The sequence below is a fragment of the Triticum aestivum genome, chromosome 7D, assembly GCF_018294505.1.
Source record: "Triticum aestivum cultivar Chinese Spring chromosome 7D, IWGSC CS RefSeq v2.1, whole genome shotgun sequence".
NCBI lineage: Eukaryota > Viridiplantae > Streptophyta > Magnoliopsida > Poales > Poaceae > Triticum > Triticum aestivum.
Window position 1 is genome coordinate 207,726,932 of NC_057814.1, and position 17,541 is coordinate 207,744,472.

The 17,541-nt window shown below is 48.3% G+C and overlaps 1 pseudogene; it reads right to left on the minus strand.

Annotated features, from left to right (window-relative positions):
* The window catches only part of LOC123169734 (wall-associated receptor kinase 3-like), a 27,376-nt pseudogene extending 12,064 nt beyond the window's left edge, over window positions 1-15,312 (minus strand).
* Window positions 15,313-17,541: the final 2,229 nt, after the last annotated feature.

Genomic DNA, 17,541 nt, shown 5'->3' on the forward strand with positions numbered 1-17,541 from the left:
AATTTGGCCATGGAGGCCTCACACTCATATGTGCCAGACATCCAAGTCATAGTGCGAGCCTCATCACTGTGGAAGTATACGGTGGCAAAGAACTGCATCACAAGATCTTCACTGAACAGATGGTGGAAGGCGACGAACGGGATCAAGCCAAGCCTCCCAAGAGCATTATACACACCGGGATAGATATGATCATTGTCCCGAAGAGCCTCCACATTGATTTGCTTGTGGGGGGCAAACTTGTTTTTCTTGGTCATGATCAGCTCAGAGAACACACGGTGTTGAAAATCACTCTTGAATCTTGGGTCAACCCCTGCATCAGTGTTTGGCACATAGGGGAAATCCTGCCTGCGAGCCCAAAGCTCTGGCTTGGTCCACTTAGAGAGAGGTAGATTTTGACATTCCGACCTCCTGGGAGCACATGTTCCTCTCCTTCCTCCTCATCAACATCATCAGCAGAATCATCCTCATCTTCTATCTCTGCATCTGCGGGGTTCTCATAGTGAGCATCTTCCTGCGAATCATACTCCTCTTCTGAATCCTCGGAGGCTTCAATCACTGGCTGCTTGGAAGCGGCACGGCGAACACGGCCCAGCTCAGAGCCCTGACCAATTCTTTCGGACGGCTGACGAAGAGCCAAAGTGAATTCCCTGGAACCTGCCTTGGTGCGCTTGCGACGGAGCTCGGACCTCTTGTCAGCAGAGTCTGAAACACAACAGCAACAAAACACAACAAACACGAGAGACACAAATAAGTACAAGTGCTCGAGAAGCTGGCGAGGAATGGAAGACAGAGAAGAAACAAGACTGGCACCACTGTGTACCCCGTGCACACGGGGGTCTGACCACCGTGGACACGGGGGTCCCGTGCGCACGGTACAAGGCCCGTGGACACGGGGTTCGCCCAGCGGCAACCACTTCCAGATCGAGATCCGGGAGTGAGTGCGGCAGGGAGAACCGCCACAGTAATGCCCATCCGATTCTAGTCTATCACAAGGGAATGACTGGCCTAGACTAGTAGAGGAGGAAACCCTAGACTAATAAGGATCCAAGGAGGAAAAAGAAGGACAAGGGGAGGGGGATACCAGAGGAGGACCCCATCCCGGGAGATCTCCACGGAGCAGCGAAGTCCCACGGCGCACGGAGGAGCACCGGCGACAAGGAGGCGACGGCGGCAGCCTGGAGGCGATCTGGGGCGTGGAGGGGGCGACTGGGTGGGAAAGAACCCAAACCCCCCCACGTCCCACCTCTTCAGGGCCAGAAACCGCAGACCCCGTGCGCACGGGCTAAAGGCCCCGTGCGCACGGAGGCCCGTGCGCACGGTACAAGGGCCGTGGGCACGGGGTCCCCGTGCGCACGGTACAAGGGCCGTGGGCACGGGGTATATCTAGAGGATTTTGACAGGAAGAAGCTTGTTGGGTTATGGCTAAATGCAAATTCTTACCAAGACCCCAAAGAGCATTTCCGCCTCACTTCTGAACACATCGCAGAAGACATCCAACACTACTAGAAAGGAGTATGTGTAGCACTTGCACTGGAAGAGAATCGAGAAACACACACACCGAAACACGAACACAAGGACAAGAAGAACCACACAAAAAAAGAAAAAAAGATCCAACCTCCAACGGAGGGCGGTGGCCGAAGCCACCATGTTTGAGTTTGTTTGGTATGGCACCGCGAAGATATGAACCTTGGGCCCAAGACCAATACTCATCTTTGAAGCACAAATGCCATCTTCAAATGGCTAATGTGAAAGATTCTGTTCAATTTATGCACTAGTAGGATAAGATAGCTCATTAGTTGAGCTAGCTCCCCCTACTTAGGTGCCTACATCTAAAACAAGATACTAGTAGAGTATGTGTGTGTATGCAAGAACCTCAATCCAAGTTACTTATATCCACGATATTCAGCTCATGCCTTAACTCGCGGAATCTTGCTTCATCAAGTGGCTTGGTGAAAATGTCGGCAAGTTGCTTCTCGGTGTTGACATGGAATAAATCAATGTCTCCCTTGGCCACATGATCTCGAATGAAGTGATGACGAATCTCAATATGTTTGGTTCGGCTATGTTGCACTGGATTGTCGGCGATCTTGATTGCACTTTCATTGTCACAAAATAGAGGCACTTTGTCACATTTGACACCATAATCCATCAAAGTTTGCCTCATCCATAATAATTGTGCACAACAACTTCCTGCGGCAATGTACTCGGCCTCGGCGGTTGAAAGGGACACACAATTCTGCTTCTTTGAAGACCAACTTACCAATGACCTCCCTAGGAATTGACATGACCCGGAAGTGGACTTGCGGTCTACCTTGTCTCCGGCCCAATCCGAATCCGAATATCCCAATAACTTGAAAGTTGCTCCTTTGGGATACCAAAGGCCCAAGTTTGGGGTATGAACCAAATATCGAAGGATTCTTTTCACTGCCGAAAAATGGCTCTCCTTGGGAGCGGATTGAAATCTTGCACACATACACACACTCAACATAATATCCGGCCTAGATGCACAAAGGTAAAGCAAAGAATCGATCATAGAGCGATATACCTTTTGATCCACATCTTTACCATTGGGATCAAGATTAAGTTGGCCATTTGTGGGCATGGGCGTCTTCATGGGCTTAACATCTTGCATTTTGAACCTCTTGAGCATGTCTTGAATATAAATTGCTTGGTTGATGAAGGTTCCTCCTCTCAATTGCTTCACTTGAAATCCGAGGAAAAACTTCAACTCTCCCATCATGCTCATAGCAAATTCCTTGGTCATAAGATTCTCAAACTCAACATTAATAGCATGGTTAGTGAAACCAAAAATAATATCATCAACATATATTTGGCACACAAACAATTCTCCTTTTACCCTCTTCGTGAAGAGAGTGGAATCTATTAACCCGATCTGGAACCCCTTCTCGCTTAAGAACGCAGTAAGGTGATCATACCAAGCACGAGGTGCTTGTTTAAGTCCATAGAGCGACTTATGGAGTTCATAAACGTGAGAGGGGTGATCGGGATCTTCGAAACCGGGAGGTTGTTTGACATACACCAACTCCTTAAGAGGACCATTAAGAAATGCACTCTTCACATCCATTTGATACAATTTAAAATCATGATGTGAAGCATATGCAAGCAAGATACGAATGGACTCAAGACGGGCAACGGGGGCAAAGGTTTCACCGAAGTCCAAACCTTCAACTTGGGTGAACCCTTGTGCCACTAACCTTGCCTTGTTTCTAGTGACTTGTCCATGCTCATCTTGTTTGTTCTTAAAGATCCACTTTGTTCTAATGACATTATGATGTTCTTTGGGTCTCTTCACAAGAGTCCATACTTTGTTGCGGGTGAAGTTGTTGAGTTCTTCATGCATGGCATTTACCCAATCCGGGTCGTCAAGTGCATCTTCAACCTTAAGGGGCTCAACACAAGAGACAAACGAGTGATGTTCACAAAAGTTTGCCAAATGTCTACGAGTAGTTACCCCTTTGTTGATGCTTCCATAAATGTTGTTGGTGAGATGTTGAAGATGCTTTAACTTGGCGGCCGCTTTTTGCACTTTGAGGGTAAGCTCTTCTTCACTTGGTTTTGAACTTGTGGAAGAAGCTTGGCCTTGGGAATGCTTTAGCCTTGGAGACACCCTTCTCTTCACAACCTCTAGTTCTTGATCACTTGGATGTGATGATGTGGAAGACACTTGAGGTTGGGATTGATCTTGATCTTGATCAAGAGCTTGACCTTGGGCCTCACGGATTGGTTCTTCGCCATTTGGTTGAGCTTGCCCTTGATCTTGCTCGGGAACATGAGGGACTTGATCTTGTTCTTGGATAGGTTCATGATTTCCTATAGCATCTTGACCTTGTGATGGCGGTGATGACTTCCCTTGTGGAGAATCCACAAGAGGGGCTCTTACTCCTTCTTCTACTTGGACTTGGGGTGTTTCTTGTGGACGAATGTGGCCTATCCCCATAGTCCTTATAGCTTGTGAAGGAGCCTCATCACCTACAACACTAGGAACAATTTGCTCCGCACGGGAACCGTTATCTTCATCAAACTCCACATTTACCGTTTCCTCAATACATCCGGTGGATTTGTTGAGAACACGGTAAGCATGAGAGTTTGATGCATATCCAACAAATATGCCCTCATAAGTTTTAGGCGCAAACTTAGCTAAACGGGATTTCTTATTTAGAATGAAACACTTACAACCGAATACTCGAAAGTATTTGACGTTAGGCTTTCTCCCGATTAGGAGTTCGTAGGGAGTCTTGTTCTTGAGCTTACGAAGATAAAGCCGGTTTGTAGCATGGCACGCGGTGTTGATCGCTTCGGCCCAAAGCTTGTATGGAGACTTGTACTCGTCAAGCATGGTCCTTGCCATCTCAATGAGAGTCCGGTTCTTCCTTTCCGCAACACCATTTTGTTCGGGAGTGTATGGCGCGGCATATTGATGCTTGATCCCCTCATCGCTCAAGAACTCGTTCATAGTGTAATTTTTGAACTCGGTGCCGTTGTCACTTCGAATTGCCTTGATCTCACAATTATGTTGACGTTGAGCTTCTTTGGCAAAGTTGATGAAGGTGTCTTGAGTTTCATCTTTAGTCTTGAGAAAGAACACCCATGTATATCTTGTATAGTCATCGACAATGACAAGGCAATACCTCCTCCCTCCCAAACTATCATAAGATGGAGGCCCAAAGAGATCCAAGTGAATGAGCTCGAGAGGCCTCAAAGTGGTAATGATAGTCGTCACCTTATGAGCTTTTTCATGAAGTTTTCCGGCAATGCATGTCAGGACCCCGATTCTAAGTCACACCGATCTAGCCTGTAACACCTCATATCACTTTGCGGCCTCACGCACGGTACTCCCACGGGTGTCGCCTTACCATGGCCCGGGACCGTTTGCGCCTTTTGGCTCACGTATATGACAATGTCGCTGGCATCCATATGACAGAGAACCCGGGCCGACATGGCTAGTCGTGAACCCAAAGCAGCACTAACGTATGGGGACAGGCATTCATGAATCAACATCGAACGTGTCGGTCAGCAGCGTGTGAATCCGGGCTGTAGCACTGGGCTAACAGGACTCCGGGAACCCGGGCTATAGCAGGCTAGGCAGGACTCCGGATGTCACCGCGTGACATTTCCCCGAAGGGACAGACACAGGAACGATGCGAAACACATGCCGGCCAGTCAAGTGTCCAGAGCAGTAGTGCTGGGCTAGCAGGACTCCGGTGAACCGGGCTGTAGCGGACTACTATGGCTCATGGAGGCACTAGACTACATTTCCCCATAAGAGAGGCTGCCAAGGATAAACAACTAGATTGTCGGATCCCACACATACCAAGCATTTCAATCATACACACAATATGCTCTATATGTGTAAATACAACATGGCATCACAACAAAACTCTACAACTCAAAGTACTTTATTTAAAGGGCTCCGGAGAGCCATACATAACATGTTCATACAGATAGGGGTCACATGACCCGACACTCAAGTCATACAAACATACAAGCACTTGCGGAAGCAAACTTGTCTGGGTACAGACACTAGAAAGAAAGAAGGCTTGACGAAGCCTATCTATCTACGTAGGCCCTTCACAAGCTCAGATCACCACCTGGGTGGCAAGTCACTCGTCAACGTCGAGATCTACATAGAACCCATCGAAAGGGGCGGTGTTGTCGTCTGAAAACAGTAATTGAAGCAACATGAGTACAAAGGTACTCAGCAAGTCTTACAACAGATCCTACTATACATGTACATTCTCAAGAAGGTAGTGGAGTTATTGCAGCAAGCCAGCTTTGACTCTTGGCTAAGCTATCCTACGAGACACCACTTGTAAAATAGTTTTCGCACACGAGTCCACTAATCACCCTCTCAATACTCCATCGTGGATCCTCCCTCGTCATCCTACGAGAGAGCCATCCGCGGTACTCACACTTATCTTGAGGCTTTTAGTAGTATCCATTTACTTGTCTATGAACTGCATAAGCGACCAAGTAGTCCTTTACCGCGGACGCGACTATTCGAATAGTTTTATACCCTGCAGGGGTGTACTTCGTCACACACGCTCTCACCACTTACCGTCGTTACACGACATGTACTCGGCAACCTTCAAGCGGAAGCCCAACGTGGGTGTCGGCCACAGCCTACCTAAACACTCAAGTCTCTAGTCCAGGTTTATCGCCTATTCAGGTTCCATCCGCAGGGAGTCCGGCCGAGGTTTCCACATACGGCCCCAAACGATGTGTGCAGGGTTCCCGGGACACCAAACGGGCGACTCGGTACACTGTGCCACGAGCCTACCGCATCACAGCCCACCCCTCGGGTCAGCGCTGTCCACGGCCTCCAGCTTACTACAAACACCAGAAACTACGTGCAACTCCTGGACAGAGGACAAGGGTGATTAAGAAGCCGAGGGGGTCCATTGGTTTCGGGCCCAATGCGTGGTAGTAGCTGAATCTTAAATCACGCATACAGATCTCAGTTCTTAGGGACGGTCTCAATGAAACAACCCACCATGTACTCCTACATGGCCTCTCATCGATACCTTTACCAAAACGTATTCAACACCTCACTCTCATTACCAACACATGCTTTCACTCTAGTTCATCACCCTGATGAGCCAGACCTGACACGACTCTAAGCGTAGCAAGCATAGCATTGTAGGAACACAACATGGCTCAATCAACTCCTACACATGCTAGTGGGTTTCATCTAGTTACTGTGGCAATGACAGGTCATGCAAAGGAAAGTGGGTTCAACTACCGCAACACACAGCAGTTTGAACCGCGTTGTCTTAATGCAGTAAATGAGAGCAGAAGCGAGAAGATGGGTTTGTATCGAAATGATCAATGGGTTGCTTGCCTGACGGAGTGTTGGTGGAATACTGCCCTTCGGTTGGATACTCGTGAATATCCTCGGAGGCAGAACCTACCACGAAGAACACATCGAAGCACAATCAACACCAAGCAAAATGCAACAATATGATGCATGCATGAGACATGGCAAAATGAATGTATTGGGCTAATGCAACTAAGACCATATGGGTTTGGACCATTTTGAATCAAAGATTCAAATTCCAAGCTCATAAGTAGCCCTTATTAGTGCTTTATCTTGTTCTGCATTAAACAGCAGGTTAGTTTGCTTAAACATGCATGAAACCAGTACAGATGGATAGATTGGATTTTTCTGATCATTTTTCATATATAAATCTTTTCATTCTGAGCTATAGATTATTTTCTATGATTTTTTGAAGTTTGTGGTATTTTCTGGAATTCCCTGTATAGAAATAATTCCAGTAATTAAATTGTTTATTACGTCAGCAGTGTGTCATGATGACGTCAGCGGTCAACGGGGCGGTCCAGGTCAAACCTGACGTGTGGGTCCCCTGTGTCAGTGTCACTGTTAGTTAGTTAAACTAATTAGAATTAATTTAAATCTAACTCAGGTTAATTAGCAGGCGGGCCCCACTGTCAGTGACTCTGGGGAGTCAAACCCGTGGTCAAACCACGCTGACTCGCCGGTGTTTAGCCGCCGGCGACGTCCAGACGCGGCAGGAGGCTGCAGGATTCCTCCTCCGGCGACCAAAGGGGCGGCGGAGGGCACCTACGCGTAGCTGGGAGCAACCCGCGTCGATTGGTGGTGGAGGTGAAGCTCGGGGTCGCCGGAAATGACGCCGGCGACGAGCTGTGCGGCTGCTGGGGTACGGGTGAGGTCGGACCCGTCGTTATGGTGCTCTTGGAGGCTCAAGGCCAGGTCCTACGTGGCCTACGTGACGAGGTGAACTCGTTGGGCATGGTGGCGTGCCCGTTGGGTGGCTACGGCTACGTCGGCGAGGTGGCAGCGGCTGCGTCGGCCATGGTGGAGGGAGGCGAGGGAGAGGCGATGGGGGAGAAAGGAAGTGCCCAGGGGCTCAGGGGCGCGACGTGGAGGTCGTCCAGCTCGTCCACGGGCGAAGCGACAAGAAGGTGGCGCCGTGGCGAGCTCGCGCACGCCGGCGTCACCTCTCTGCCTGCTCTGGCGGGAGGAAGCAGCTGACTGGCGCGGGCCAGCACAGTGCTGGGCCGGCCAATGGGCTGCCAGGTAAGATTCTCTCCCTCTCTTTATTCGGTTTTGTTTTTCCTATTTTTCTGTAAGTGTAGGGCTTTATTAAAAATACTAAAACGTTTCCAAAAATCCTGCAAATAATTGTGGGCTCTGTTGGGATTATTCCTAACAACCCTCACTTAAATCCAGAATTATTTGGGCATTTGAATTATTCTATAGCATTTAAATGCCCAAATGCAAATAGATAAAGGATTAATCCAGTGACATTATGTGTCCTAGAAAATTGTGAACCCATTTTGTCAGAGGTCCTAACCCAAGACAAAAAGGGAGGAATTTTTAGAAGGGCATTTCAGGTTCATTGAAAATAATTTTACTAAACCCTAGTTGCTTTCAGAGGGGGTGCTGGGGTTTCTGTCATCCCCATTTCAAGTTTCTGGAAAAAGTAAACATGATGCAACACTCTAATGCATGAACCAGCTAGGATGTGACAATGCAAGCACTACAAGGACGATCTTTGGCAAAAGACACATTGGTTAGTCCAAGGATGTGCTCCCCCTTTAAGAGAGCTTGTAAATTTCTCATGCCAACGTGTGCTAGCCGACGGTGCCAAAGCCACCCCACGTCGGCCTTGGCCATTAGACATGTTGCAAAATAAGTTTTCTCATTTGAGAAATCAACCACGTAAAGGTTGTCTTCAACATGCCCAACAAAGACCACTTTGAGATTGCTTCTCTTAAAGACGGTCACATGAAATTCACCGAAATGAGAATCATAACCGGCACGTGCCAATTGAATCGTAGAAAGTAAATTGTAGTGAAGGGATTGAACAAGCATGACATTCTTAAGTGATGCATCACTAGAGATTACCACCTTGCCCAAACCCAATACCTTGCCCTTGCTATTGTCACCAAAAGAGATGTTTGAAGTGGCCTTGAGCGAATCAATGAACTCCACAAGCATCTCCCTCTCTCCGGTCATATGATTGGTGCAACCACTATCGATCACCCATTGTGTTCCACCGGAGGTCCTACAAGAATCAAGCTTTGATTTTAGGTCCCCATTTTGCAATGGGTCCTAGAGAGTTAGCAACAAGGGTCTTAGGAACCCAAATAGTCCAAGCATAATCATCATAGTTAGTGCCAACAAATTTAGCAAAGGTATAACCATCATCTCCTCTCATGAGGACATAAGATGGGTTGTTCTTGCCGGCAAACTCTTTGGGAATGGCCTTGTCCCTAGTGACCTTGCCATCCCCAACATTCCCTTTTTCCTTCTCCTTCTCCTTGTGTCCTTCATGAACAAATGCTATCTTTTGTTGGGGAGGAGGAGTAGGACCGATCTTATTCTTGTGGCTCTTCTTCTTGGTCTTCTTCTTCTTAGAAGAGGGGTCAAACCCAATTCCCTCCTTGGCAACACACTCCTTTTGGTTGCTCAAGAGGTCATTGAGGTTTTTCTCCCCTTGAATGCACGACACAAGCCCTTTCTCAATTTGGGCTTTTAACTTCTTATTCTCCTCTTGGAGAGAGGTGCAATCATGAGCAAAGTTAGCCGTACAAGATTCATCATTTAAATCAATATGAGGGACGGAAGTAAGAGCCTTAATGGTTGTAGCTTTAAGTTGAGCATAAGACTCGGTGAGGGCAATGAGGTCACCTTTGACAACCTTGGAACTAGTCACAAGGAGCTCATGTTCCTCAACAAGTCTCGTGTGATCAACTAGAAGCTTTTCAACCCTTACTTTAAGGGCATCTTTGTTCTCAAGAGCAAGTTGCAACGCATCATCGGTTTTAACGAAGTCAATTTTATGAGAAGACAAGGCTTCCTCAAGTGATGCTCTCATGACACTCTCTTCATGTAGCTCGTGCTCAAGGAGTTCGACTCTCTCTTTTTCCTCTATGAGGAGGTTTTCAACGTTCTCGATAAAATCATCGCGTTCGGCGAGTGATTTAAGGAGATCGCTAAAACGAGCACGAGCTTCACCATGAAGAGTTTTCATGAAAGCCATCAAGGATTCCTCATCATTATCCACACCATCATCACACTCATCCTCCACTATCTCACATGAAACATTGGGAGTGTGGATGAAGGGTTTTAGAGATTTGGACTTTGTTTTTACCTCTTTGGCCATGAGGCAATGATGAGTGAACGGCTTGTCCTCGTTGGGAGAGTCGAAGAGGCCGGTGGTGGAGGAGGAGGTAGTGGCATGCATGGCAATGGCGGCCGTGCCCACATGATCATCATCACCGTCATCTTCATCTCCGGACATGTACTCCTCATGAACAAGAGCCTTGTCATCTTTCCTCTTGGAAAACTTGGTGAACTTCTTCTTCTTGAGCACAAGCTTCTCGGACTTGTCTTCACATCTCTCATAAGGACAATCGTGCACAAAATGTCTTGGGCTATCACAATTGTAGCATTTTCTTCGTCCAAACGATCTTCCTTGCAGATTCTTCCCTTTGTTTGCCATGGTCCCGGAATATTTCTTGACCAAGAGAGCCAAGTCTTCCGCAAAGTCATTTGCCGGGCATGAGGTGTCAACATCTTCCTCACAAGTCTCTTCAACAACTTCTTCATCCCTTGAGGGTTGGGCAACTACTTTCTTGGTCTTCAATGCAAGATTTGAGTTCTTGGTGGCTTGAGTTCAATGCAAATGATGATTTGAGTTCAATGCAAAGGTCTTCTTGGACTTGGTCTCCAAAAGAACATGAGTTGAGAAAGTGGATACAACTTGTGCCGCGGTCAACTTTTGATAGTCCGGGCGTTGATGTATCATCATCACCATGGTATGTTCCGTGAGAACCATAACATCAATGAACTTGTCCTTAATGAAATCATCATTTGCCCAAGTGCACCCAAAGGTTCTCAAATTGAGCACAAGAGACTTCAACCTTCGATATACCTCTTCTGCGGACTCACCCTCATTTCTCACAAATAGGTTGACTTCTTGCTTGAGCAAAGCCAACCGAGATCTTCGAATTGCTTCATCACCTTCGAGGGCCTCCTCAAGGCAATCCCAAATTTCCTCGGCGGTCTTGAGTAGAGCAATGGAGTCACTATAGTCATCGGTCACCGCGGTGCGCAACATGTTGTGGGCGGTAGCATTGAGTTGATCATCAACCGCTTCTCTTGGAGTGAGATTCATGGGATCCTTGGGATTGAAACCGTTGACCACAATCCACCATAGTTGTGTAGATGCACTGCGAATATGAGACTCCATATCTAGCTTCCACTTAGCAAACGCGTTAGCTTTCAAAGGGGGCGGAGGCCCCACAGGATTAATGCGAGGGTGTTGCAAGGGTTGTGGTGAGTAAAAGGGTTCCACGGCATTGTACTTGGGAACTTGAGTGCGAGCCGGGGATGCAAGAGGTTCTCTCGAATCATCCGCATCATGAACCGCATTTGGATCAAATGAGTTTGAGGCGGATGTCGAGGGCTTTAAGCGAGCATCAATTTCCTCCTTGACCGAGGAGCGAACTTCTTTCAACATAGCAGTTTTGAGGTCCGCAAACATTGAAAGAATATCGGCCGCGGTCAACGGGGCCCTCGGGTTAATGGGGGCGACGGGAGCAACGGCCGGAGCAACAAGTGCGTCGGCCGCGGCGGGGGGTAGGTTTTGACCATCCTCCGCAAGTGGTGCGTCACCTCCCTCATTCCCTAGATCGACCATATCCTCTAAGGTTGTAAAACCTTATATTAGAGCACGAGGCTCTGATACCAATTGAAAGGATCGATACGGTCGACTAGAGGGGGGGTGAATAGGAGACTACAAATTTTACTCTTTCTTGTCAATTTTAAGGCTTAGCGGATAAAAAGGGTTCACTAGATATGCAACTAGGTGAACACAACCTATATGACAAGCAAGCTCTAAGCTAAATATGCTAGGCAACAAACTAATTAGCAAGCCAACAAGCATACAAGGCTAAGTAAAGTGTGGGAAAGGATTAACCACAAGTGAGACGAGGACGCGGATTTTATCCCGAAGTTCACTCTTCCTTGGGGAAGAGCTACTCTCCGTTTGGAGCGATGCCGGAGCCAAAGCTTGTGGAACGCCACCGAAGGCTCACCGTAATCTCCTTCGAGTCACCCCCAACGGATGAGCCTCGAATCACTCGGGGTTGGTCTTGAAGGCGACCACCACACCTTTACAAACTTCTCCGGAGCACACCACAAGCAAGGAAGCTTCCGGAGGAACCTCTAACCGCCTAGGAGCCCAAGCTCCAAGAGTAACAAGTCATGGTGGATGAATGTTGTGGGGAACGCGATTTGGTTTGGTCAAAGTGTAGATCGGGTCTTGCTCTCCCAATCCCCAAAGTTTCAACAAGATTGGGTGGAGGGATTGAGAGTAGTGAGCAAAATGGGGTGTAGCAATGGAGGAGCTCAACAGACATTAGGGTTGAGGGATGGAGGAGGAAGAAGGGGGCTTATATAGTGTTCTTGGCCGGGAGGGGATTTCTGCCCGTTGGACCCCGTGCGCACGGGTCAAGTCAGCCCCGAGCGCACGGGGTGTCCAGTGAGTTTCGAGGTACCCCGTGCGCACGGGGTCAGAGACCCCATGCGCACGGGGTGTCCCGAAATATTCTGACTACCCCGTGCGCACGGGGGTCAGAGACCCCGTGCGCACGGGGTTTCCAGAAGATTTCTGATGAAACATCACAGGACACCACGGCAAAGCACACAATAAGTGGAATATCTGAGGAGGTGTAGGAGGGCTGGTGTATCTATCTTGGAGGCATTCCCACACGACACTAAATCCACGAAGACCCCTCTTGATAGTGCGGTTTTACCTACGACTCAAATCGAACCAAAACGAAAAACCTTCGAGTCGCCGGTAACCACGCCTTTGATCTTTTTGGACTGGGGGGTCGCACACCTCCATCAATGGACACCTTGGAACCAAAGTCCTGAGATAAACTTTAGCAACCAACATTAGTTCCACTAACCACATTGTCATCACACCAAAATATAATCTAAGTGATACTTGCACTTTCAACTGTAAAACCAACTACACCAGTAAAATATTCAAATATACAACACACGTACATAGCTACTGAGTTTAAGTTGTAATCCCCCTAATTTATATCTTAACTTGTATGACAAGGGAATAAAGCTAAATTTATTTAACTTGTACCTTGGCATCCGTCCAGGATGTAAGGGTTTCCACGATAACCGGCAGAGCAGCAGCACTGGTAGCCATTGTAGACATAGCTTGTGTAGTTTTGACAAAAGCTGTTGCTGCTGCGGCATCCAGGAGCAACAGAGTTTTGCTTTTGGCATGACGAATTGCTGATCACCCAGTCTAGCAAAACAGGAAGTGCCACACCGCGAGGTTCAGACATGAGTTTTGAGATGTTATAGGACCCCTCCTCGGCTATATATACTGATGATTTAGCATCGGAGCTCGAGTCATTGGAAGGCTGGAGCTGGATGTGGTAGGAAGTGTAACCTTTTGGGATGCCTCCATTACAGCAGCCAAGGCCTGAGCATTCACCATGCAGAAGTAGATACCGTATAAGCTGAGGCTGTGCGTCTGAGTTCCCCAAGGATGGGCAGTAAGTGGCGCAGGCATTGATGGTGGAGTTGTCCTCCCCCATGAGGATGACTTGGATGTTGTTGCACGACAACACAAGGAACTTGTTCCTGTCCGGCGCAACGAAGAACGGTCCTCTCTCTCTGAGGCCACCCCATGTGTGGTACCTGCTTGTGTTGGGCCTGGATGCACCGTCAATATCATGACTCATTGGCATGATATTGGTGCTGTAATGCGCACCGTGCCGCTGGGGATGGAGATCTCGAGCACTTCGACAGTGCCATCGCCAAGGAAAAGTTTGGGAGGGTGGTACGAGTAGTCACAGGTGAGGTTAAAGCCGTCATGGTAGCAATCAGGCTCGATGCCAAATGGGTAGGGGATGCTGATGTTACCACAACTTGTACTGCATCCTGCTGCTGTCACCACTGCACTTAGTAGCTGCAGCAGCACCGCGACAATCACAGCTGGGACGGGCATTTGCCTACTTGCTACTCTCTCCATGTTGCTAGCTAATCTCCACAAGCAAATGCAGTTCTTTCCTCATCTCCAAATGAAGCACTACATCACTTTATATCTCAACTGGCAAACGCTGCAAAGAACTCTTTAATCACTCAGCACTGCACAGGTCTTTACTGGTACTGCTCAATTTTTGTATTCTAATCCACCAAATGACCCAATAAAATAGTAGCAAAGATAATATAAAGAGAGATCTTGTGCATCACGCGGGGCACTCGCAGCCCAAAGCAGGGCAGGGTTCCCATGAGTGGCCGTGTGGGGTTTGTCGGCGCTTTCCTATCCAGCTATTAAGCTATAGATTTTGTTTTAGACCCGTGATGAAGAAGCCGGTCATCCTTTGGCAATATTACAAGAAAATTCCCACAATTCAGGAGTGTGCCAATTTAGTTTGCTTTGGATATAGACCAGTAAATGTCCTCTCACAACAAGTGATGCTTAATCTATTCATCAACTAGAACAGTCAGATGACTATCTCAGGAAATGATATTACTATCAGCTACATCACACTCATCGATGTGTAAACAAGCCGCAATTAGGGGCAAAAATAACGGAACTTGATGCGAGTAGAGAATTCGTAGATGCTGGTGAACGAAATTACCTTAGCATGGAGGTGGATGTTTACTTGAGCTTGTCTGGCCTGGTAGCTCACAAAATGGTGGATGGCAGAGCCCAGATCCGCATCCGCCCTTCCACGGCGAGCTGCCTGTGGCAGGCTTAGCTCCTCCGCCGATCCGACCATGGCCTGCGGCGAGCGCGGCCAACCTCCGCCCGATGTGACCGCGAGAAGCGTTGGTCCCATCCATCCCGGGGTCGCCTCCTCCGGCTCCTCGGCCCTCGTCTAACAATCGATCCCTTCCCCTCCATTTCGCCCACTACCGTTACACACGACGGTGCCCACATTCCGCGGCCGCCGGCCTTCTGCCTTTTCGACGAATTCCCGCCGAGCGGCACCGGGCGCCAATAGCGCTGGGCAGCGCCGCCGCGTGGAGGCTATCATTTTTCCCTCGCCGACTCCTTGGTAGAAAAATTCGTTTTTGTCCCTCGGGCTCACAGAAGTCCAAAAACAACCCCCAAACCTAGCCCCAGCGTCACCTCGAGGCAACACGGGTGGCGGCAACGTACCTGGCCAAACCGGCCGGCCCGGCCCATCACAATCGGTCCTGGCCCAGCACGGCCAGGGCACGATTACTATACGGGCCGGGCCGTGCCGGCTCGCGTGCTGCGCCCCTAGGCCCAGGCACGGTCCAGTTAGTAAACGGGCCGGCACGTTGGCCCGTTTAGCACGGTGGGCCGTATATTTTCAGCCTGTTATTTGACGCATTGAGCGTTTTTAGCCTATTTTACATGTTGGGCCATATATAGATGTATAAAAAAATTAAAAAAACGTAATCGGGCCGTGTCGTGCCGGCCCGCGTGCCCAGCCTCCAAGCCCAGGCACGGCGCAGGGCGTGCCGCGTGCCGGGCCCGACCCGTTTAGCCCGTGTTGTGCATTGCCCAAGGCGGGCCGTGCTCACGGGCCGGCCCGAAAAAAAGGCCCATTTGGCCAGCTATAGGCGACAACCCCGAGGCAAAGTACCTCGCGGTGGTTGGTAGTGGTAGGTGCTCTCATGCGCAGCCGCCCATTCCATCCCACCCATCGCGAAGCTCTCACCTGGAGCCAGCGCCCGGCCAGTCTGGGCACTGGCCCGGGCTGTTGCCTAAACTTTACTGTGAGACCTGTACGTTGTCCCTTTTTTTAGGCAAGCCTATACATTGTGTTGGCACAGCTGAAAAAATCCACTATCTTTTTGAGAATCAGAAAAATCCACATATGCATCGTGGTTTCCCGGGTAAATTTTTTTTGGGTCAGCTTTCTTTGGTAATGGGCTTTGTAAGAGCTAGGCCTAGCAACCGAGAATCGCGCGTTCAGCTGTTTGTCTTACCTTCCCCCGGCGCCTATTTTGGGTGCATATTGCGCGGAACAGACTTGCGGGAGTGAGCGGAGGCTGAGCTTCGCCTCGGCGTGTGGCTTGCGACGGGATGAACGGAACCATGTTGGCGCCGCCTCTCGCAACGCCGCTCTTCTTCTACCTCTCGGTTGCCTCACACAACCCTCTCCCTTCTTCTCTTCACATTTTGTCTCTCAAGAACACAAAACACACACGGTGGAAAAGAACTTACACGCACACACACACTTCACCAAGGAAGATGAACAATAGCTTTGCCAAAGACCCTTCTTTGATGACAACACAATGGCTACATCTTTTCTCCACAGCCCTCCCGGCCTCTTTGATTACTCAATATGCAACACGTATTTATACACCAAGCGTTGGACTCACGCACAAACACTAGTGGAAAAAAGCCTAGCTATGGCGTGGCAAAAAGTGCCTTGCTGGCATAGAGACCCAACGCCACCAATAGGACGCCAGTGAAAACAGTTTAGTGGTGGCGTTGGCAGACACGTCAGCAGTATTTTAGTACTGATGGCGTCCACCTGGCTAACGCCAGCAATATATTGTTTTATTTATGGTGTTTATTGTGAGGCAACGCCAGCAATTTGTATTTTTCAGCAATAAAAATATACCCAGCGATTAGTATATGTGCATCCATTTAAACTTCTAGTGGTAAGTCTCAAATCCACAAAATATACCCAGCTATTACTACAGTTTTCAGTAACTAGCTTGCTACTACCTACAAGCAAAAGTTATCCGGTGGCTAGCTCTATATACAAGCAAAAGTATCGTCATCGATCTCACGCAACTTGTTAACCGCACGCTAACTAGCTACGATGAAGAATGATCCTCATCTCACGCAACTTGTTCCTGTTGCTCTCTCCCTCATTTCTGAAATAGACTTTGCCGGTCTTCAGCTCCTCCCTCTCAGCCTTCAGGAGCCGTATCTCCTTCTTCATAGACTTGATCTCGGTGACTAGTAGGTGCTTCTGGTCAATGAGCTTCAATTTCTTATCGACGAGATCTCCGATCTCGTCGATCATATCGTCCTTCTCTTTCTTCAGGGAGTTATTCAATTCGTTAAATGCCTTCATTGTACTCTCCTTTGACGCGACAAGCTAACGGCTGAGCATTTCCACGTCACGTACCGGTAACTGTTGCTCGACCGGTTCTGGAGATGGGTCTCGTACATACGCCTGGCAAGTCAAATATTTGAAATCATCAATAAATAATGGTTAGATGATATATGTATATATGCATGTGTTTGAAGGAAATATGCCCTAGAGGCAATAATAAAGTTGTTATTTTATATTTCCTTATTCATGATAAATGTTTATTATTCATGCTAGAATTGTATTGACCGGAAACCTTAATACATGTGTGAATACATAGACAAAACACTGAGTCCCTAGTGAGCCTCTACTTGACTAGCTCGTTGATCAAAGATGGTTAAGGTTTCCTAGCCATGGACATGAGTTGTCATTTGATAACGGGATCACATCATTAGGAGAATGATGTGATGGACA